This window comes from Cavia porcellus, unplaced genomic scaffold, assembly GCF_034190915.1.
Source record: "Cavia porcellus strain 051 isolate PalLab524CR breed Dunkin Hartley unplaced genomic scaffold, mCavPor4.1 scaffold_13, whole genome shotgun sequence".
Taxonomy (NCBI): domain Eukaryota; kingdom Metazoa; phylum Chordata; class Mammalia; order Rodentia; family Caviidae; genus Cavia; species Cavia porcellus.
The window spans coordinates 54,942,501-54,948,683 of NW_026947496.1; positions in this window are offsets into that span (position 1 = coordinate 54,942,501).

A 6,183-nucleotide genomic window follows, 5' to 3' on the forward strand; every position below is an offset into this window, starting at 1 on the left:
ATGACCATCTGTACTGTACACAACAGGCACAAGATGTAGCTTCTCTTACATAAAGCTGTGTGAAGGAACAAGACAGATCCAAAACAAAATACTGCATGGTATCATTTATGTAAAGCATAAAATCAAGCCAAACTCATTTTTGCCCCTGTGTTTTGGGACAGTGGTTACTCTGAGGTCCTGTACACTAGGCTCCCAGGTCCCGTGTGTGCCTGTACCTTCCTCAGGGCTGGGTACTCAGAGCTCATTGTGGACATGCACTGGTTAGCACACTTGGAATGTATGTGAATTTCCTTGTACGTCTGTTAGCCTTCCGTAAAAAGCTTTCATAACTGCTATCCAGGTTCAGTAAAGACTGACATTCGGCACAATCATCTTGTTCATTTTGAATAGACATTTTGTTAGCAGTTTTATTTTTATTATTCAATAGGAAAAAGGGCATATGTACGGTGTTCACATCCAAAGATTTGTACTGCACAAGGGCACGGAGGCAGAGGCTCTCCCTCCCTGAATCCACAGAGCCACACATCTGCCCTTTGTATCTTTGTGTGTGTGTGAGTGTGTGTGTGTAAATTATACCAATATGAATCAACACAGCCTCTGACACCTTTCCTTTTCCCCTTAATATCTTGCTGATAGAGGCCTATGAACACACAAATACCTGCCTCTTTTTAAAATGCGTATAATGTTTTATTGTAGAAATCCTACATTCCAGAGATTGGCAAACTATGGGTAACATACTAAAACTGGCTGACTGCCGGCAGTTTTTGTAAATAACTTTTTACAAAACTTTTATTGGGACACAGCCATCCCATTTCTATATTGCCTGTGGTTGCGCTTGTCAGGGAGGCCCTTATGCCACTGAACTGTATCCCATTCTCCTTGATAGTAAGACTTAAGGTTTTTTGACTTTATGATGGTGTGAAAGCAGGATGCATTCAGTATCAACCACACTTTCTTTTTACAGAAATCTTCTACATTTTTCTATTAATTTTGTAATTTTTGTCTTTTACATAATAGATCTCTAATTGATTACACATTATCTTTATGTGTGATTTTTAAATTTTTACTAGTATATATTTTCAGTACATGACAATAACATGCATGGCGGGAGCTGGGACTTTGAGGTACAGCACAGTTCTTCTCCCTGCTGATGCTGGGGCAGCAGCAGGGAGCACAACAGGGAGCACCATCCAGAGAACCGGCATGCGCTCTGCAGTGTGCTGTGCTGCCAGGCTAGGGTGCTCCCCAGGTATAGGCACTGAATGTAAATATTGCCACTCACTCACAATATTTTCAGCTTAAAGAGGTAATATCTGCATCAGAGAGGCTCTGTCGTGCCAACAGGATCTGCATGTGTTCATTTCCTATGGCTGCCGTGGCAAATGATTACCATCTTATGGGTTTCAAATAACACAGATACATTATCTCACAATTCCAGAGGTCAGAAATACAAAACCTGGTCTCACTGGGTTGTAGTAAAGGTTCCCACCAGGGCATCTACTTCAGCTGTCCCATTCAGGCTTATGGCTGGCCACGTCAGCCTCCCATCTATCTCATCTCTGCCACCACCCTCTACTTCAAGTTTAAGAACACACACGTTTTACATGTTTCTGCCCACATAATCTATGAAAAGCCTCCTTACTTAAAATCAGAGCTGGGTGTGGTGGTGCAAGCCTGTAATTCCAGCATTTGGGGCTGAGGCAGGACTACCACTGTGAGATCAAGATCAGCCTGTGCTCCACAAGCAAGTTCAAGACCAGCCAGACTATGTAGTGAGACCCTGTCTCAAAAAAAAAAAAAAAGTTGATTAGCAATCCTAATTTCATCTGCTACTCCAATTTCCTTTTGTCATTAACCTAAAGTAATCATAGGTTTGGAGGATTAGGCTGTGGACATTTGTTGGGGGGCAATATTCTACAGAAAAAAGTCTGCAGTCCTCTGCTCCAAGATGTTGTCTTAGTCTCTTTTTTATATGACTATAGCAGAATACCACAAACTGAGTGATTTATAAAGAAGAGAAATGTATTTCTCACAGTGCTGAAGGCTGAGAAGAGCAAGAGCACAGTTCTGGCATCTGGTGAGAGGCTTCCCACTGCGGTCTAAGAGGGCAGAAGGCATCACGCAGTGAACGCAGGCAAGAGAGCTCCTTCAGCAGTGAAGCCGTTCCTGTGATAAGCAGCGCACTCCTGCGATAAAGGCATTGATCTTCCCACGGGCCAGAGCCCCCGACTTAACCACCTCGCAAAAGTTTCACTAATCACAGTGGCAGTTACATGGCAACCTGAGATGTGAAGGGGACATCTGAGCCATAGCAATTAGCTGTGTAGTTCCACCCTCTCCGACCCTGTGGGTTGTCTCCATTCCCTCAGTTGCTGAGGATGGAGCTCTTGGCTCCAGCCGCTTTGCATCAATCCCTTTCACACCAGGAGTCTTGCCAGGAGTCTTGATGTCAACACCCACACACACACACAGTCCTTCCAACAGCCTAGCCTCTTGGTGCTCAGACCCTGCAAACAGAGATCCCAGCCTCCACTCCCCACTCTTGCCAATTCCCGGGCTTCTTCAGTGCACCTGCCTGCCATCTCCTCTCATGTCACTTCCTGTCCTGCTAACTTTACACTCCCTCTTGCACCCACAGGTCTGTCATCCTCTCCTGCCCCATTGTCCTGGCTGGTGAAACTCCTGCCCCAAGCTCAGGCAATCCAAACCTCTACTCCCTATTTGCAACTGAGTTATCAAAGGTAAAGAAAAAAAAGGCTAAGAAGCAGATCTTGCTCTAAATCTCAAGCTCCTGAACCTCAGTGGACCTACAGGCCTGCTGAATAAATCTCTAGCCCCTGCACATGCTTTGTCTGCATCCCTGCAAACCTCCCATCCCCTGAACCCTATGCCACAAAACTTGGCTTCTCCCAAAACACTGGAAAAATAGAAGCAACCAGTAACGGGAATGATTGTACGTAGGAGTCATCTGGCTCTCTTGGGATGCAAAGTTCCCTGAGAGAACTGGGGTGGGGGAGATAGTGCCAAAAAACAATGAGACCCTAGAAGATACAGAAGTTCCCTTCGAGCCCCTCCCACTGCCACAGCTTCCCCTATGTCAACATCTTACACCCAAGGGCACATCGGTTGTAATCAATGAACCTGGTGTCTTAGTTACTTTTCTCTCATTGCTGAGACAAAATACCTGGCAATCAAAGTTAAAGAGGGAAAAGTTTATTTAGTTCACTGTTTGTAGAGGTTTTAGTCCATAATCGACTGGGTCCAAAGCAGGGTGGCACATGGCAGAAGTCATGTTGGCAGAAGACAGCAACGTGAGAGAAGAAGGGAGCGGCAGGGGAAGGGAGAAAAAGAGACAGAGACAGAGGGAAGAGGGGAGAGAGAGAGACCAAGGTAGGTGTAGCACTCACACCCTTAATCTTAGCATTGGACCATGAATCAGTCACAAACCCTGGATTCAGCCACCTCCAGAAAGCCCATGCCCCATAACTACATGAGGTTTTGGGAGGATATCCAGACAGAAACCATAACACCAAGTTAGTTATGACAGCATTGTCTTCCAGAAGTCCATACTTCACCATGAGAGTTCACCTGGCTGTCATACATTCCATGGGCTGTAGTAGCACATGTGATCCTTCATCTTGAAACTGTGCTACGGGCAGACTCTGGTGCCCTATCATCTACTTACCTGGCCAGTTCTCCCCAGACTCCCTACGAGACCCATCTGTCCTTCTGTCTGCAGGATGCAGTCCCCACACATCTTCTCAATCTCATCCTCATTCATGTTCTTAGAGCTAAAGGCCTGCAGGGATTTAAATACCAACCATATTTTGATAATCCTCAAACTTATATTTCTAACCCTGGCTTTTCTTCTTAACTTAGCTTAAACATCCACATGGAAATGTCGTCTTGTTACTTGGAACTAGGCATACAACAGACCTTTCAGAATGAACACAAATGGAAATGAACAACTAACTCTTACCACTCCCATCTGTTCCTCTTACACCCTAACTCTTTAAGAAAATGTCACCTTTCTCTATCAACAGCTGTGAAGGCTCAGGCTGTCCTTCACTTGCTAGTTAACCAACAATACACAGTTTTGTGGATGCTGGCAAAGTGTGAAACTCCTGGGTCAAAGATAAAGGATGTCACTACTCACAACCACCATGGTTTCTACAGTCTTGTCATTTTTTTGCACCATTTTCCCAAGACTCAGTTCCTACCGGGTAATGCAATGAAAGCCAGATGAGCACTATGAGCAACATCACGGGGCAGGAGACTGTTAATTTTCTAAGCCTTTTCTAATTTATAGTCAGCAAGAATACCCTTCATCTAAGGGAGACACCATATTTATCTTCTATATTAGTCACTTTCCCAATGATGAGACAAAACACCTGACACAACATAAGGAGGAGAGGTTTAACCGGCTCATGTTTCAGGGGATTCAGTCCATGGTAATTGGCTCCGAGGCAGAAACATCACAGTGGGAAGAAATGACGGAGGACAGCTGCTCATCCCATGTCAGACCCAAAAAAAGAAAGGAGAAGAGAGGAGCTGGGGAAGGAGAGATGACACCTGAATGCACACTTCTTCCAGCCAGGCCCTACTTCCTAATTGCACCTTTAATTATGGACTCATTAATACATTAGTTCACTAATGAGTATAACACCCCAACAATCCAATCACCTTCCAAAAGCCCCATCTCTGAACGTGAAACTTCTGGGGGACAGTCCAAATCTAAATCAAACATCTTCTCAGGCTGTTCACTACACAAACCTGTGCATAGGTGTGTGTGTGTGTGTGTGTGTGTGTGTGTGTGTGTGTGTGTGTGTGCGTGTGTGCCTGTCTGCATCTGTGTGGTACTAGGTATAGAACCTAGTACACTGTACCACTGAGCCACCCCAAACTCTTTTATTTTTTATTTTGAGACAGGGCATTGCTAAGTAGCCCAGTTTGGCCTTAAACTTATCCTCCTGCTTTGCCTCCTAAGTAGCTGGGATTAAATGTGTGTGACAGCATGCTTGGCCACAGGCACCTTTGAAAAGACTATGTGGAACAAAGGGTCATGGAATATGCAGAAATCTCAGTGCGGTAGACCCTTATCTCACAGCATGTTGTCTTCCCATCCTGCAGGCCCGAACCTCCAGAGCCCCCTACCCTGCCATGCACCAGCAAATTCCCAGCTCATCCCTCCCTGCATCCACTTCTACTCGATACCAAAGCCAGCTTTGTCCTGGATTATAGCCCAATAGGGCTCCGTGCTCATGCTCTCAAACATCTTCAGCCTGTCCTCAACACAGCCATCATGGCCACCCTGTCACAGGTGTTGTCCTAGCCTCTTTCTCCTCTGCCCAGCACCACTCATGGCCCCCATATCACTCAGGATAAAGCCTTAGTCTCCTACCAGTGCATGGGGACCCCTCTGTAGGCCCTCCCTCCTCTGGCCTCGTTGTCTTGCTGTCCCTCTCACTTACTCCATCCCAGCGATACTGGCTTCCTGGGCTCCTTCCTACCCCACAACTTTGGTTTGCTGCTCTGTCCCATAACATCGCATCCCCACACCAACCTCTCCAAGTTTTCTCACTGTCCCTCTCGTACCCATCTGGTTCCCTTTACTCATCCTGCTCTCTCCCTGCCTTCAGTACCCACCTGGACCCTCCTTCACTTCTGCCTCACCGGCAGACTCTTTTCTCATGGTCACCTGTTGGAAGAAACTCTGCTTTAATTTTGGCTTTCCCTAAAGCTGGTCTAGAAACAAGGTCTGGGCTCAGAGAGCTCATTTGAGAGGAGGCCTAGGAAACACAAGGCAGGAGGCCCAAAGAGCAAGGCAGGGGATGGATAAGCCAGTGTTGTGAATAAGTGGACTTAACTCCTCTGGGAACTCTGATAAGTGTTGTAGGACATGCAGAAGGCCCTCTGTGTCTGTAGGGTCTATAAAGCTCAACACAAACAGCAAGCATGGAAAATATTTGAAAAAAATTGCATCTGCACTAAACATATACAGACTTTTTTCTTGTCATTATTCCCTAAACAACACAGTATAACAACTATTTATATAGCACTTACATTGTGTTCAGTATTATGAGTAATCCAGAGATGATTTAAAAAGTATGTGGGAAGATGTCTGCAGGTTCTATGCAAATACTACTCCACTATACCTAAGGGACTGAATATCCATGGATTCTG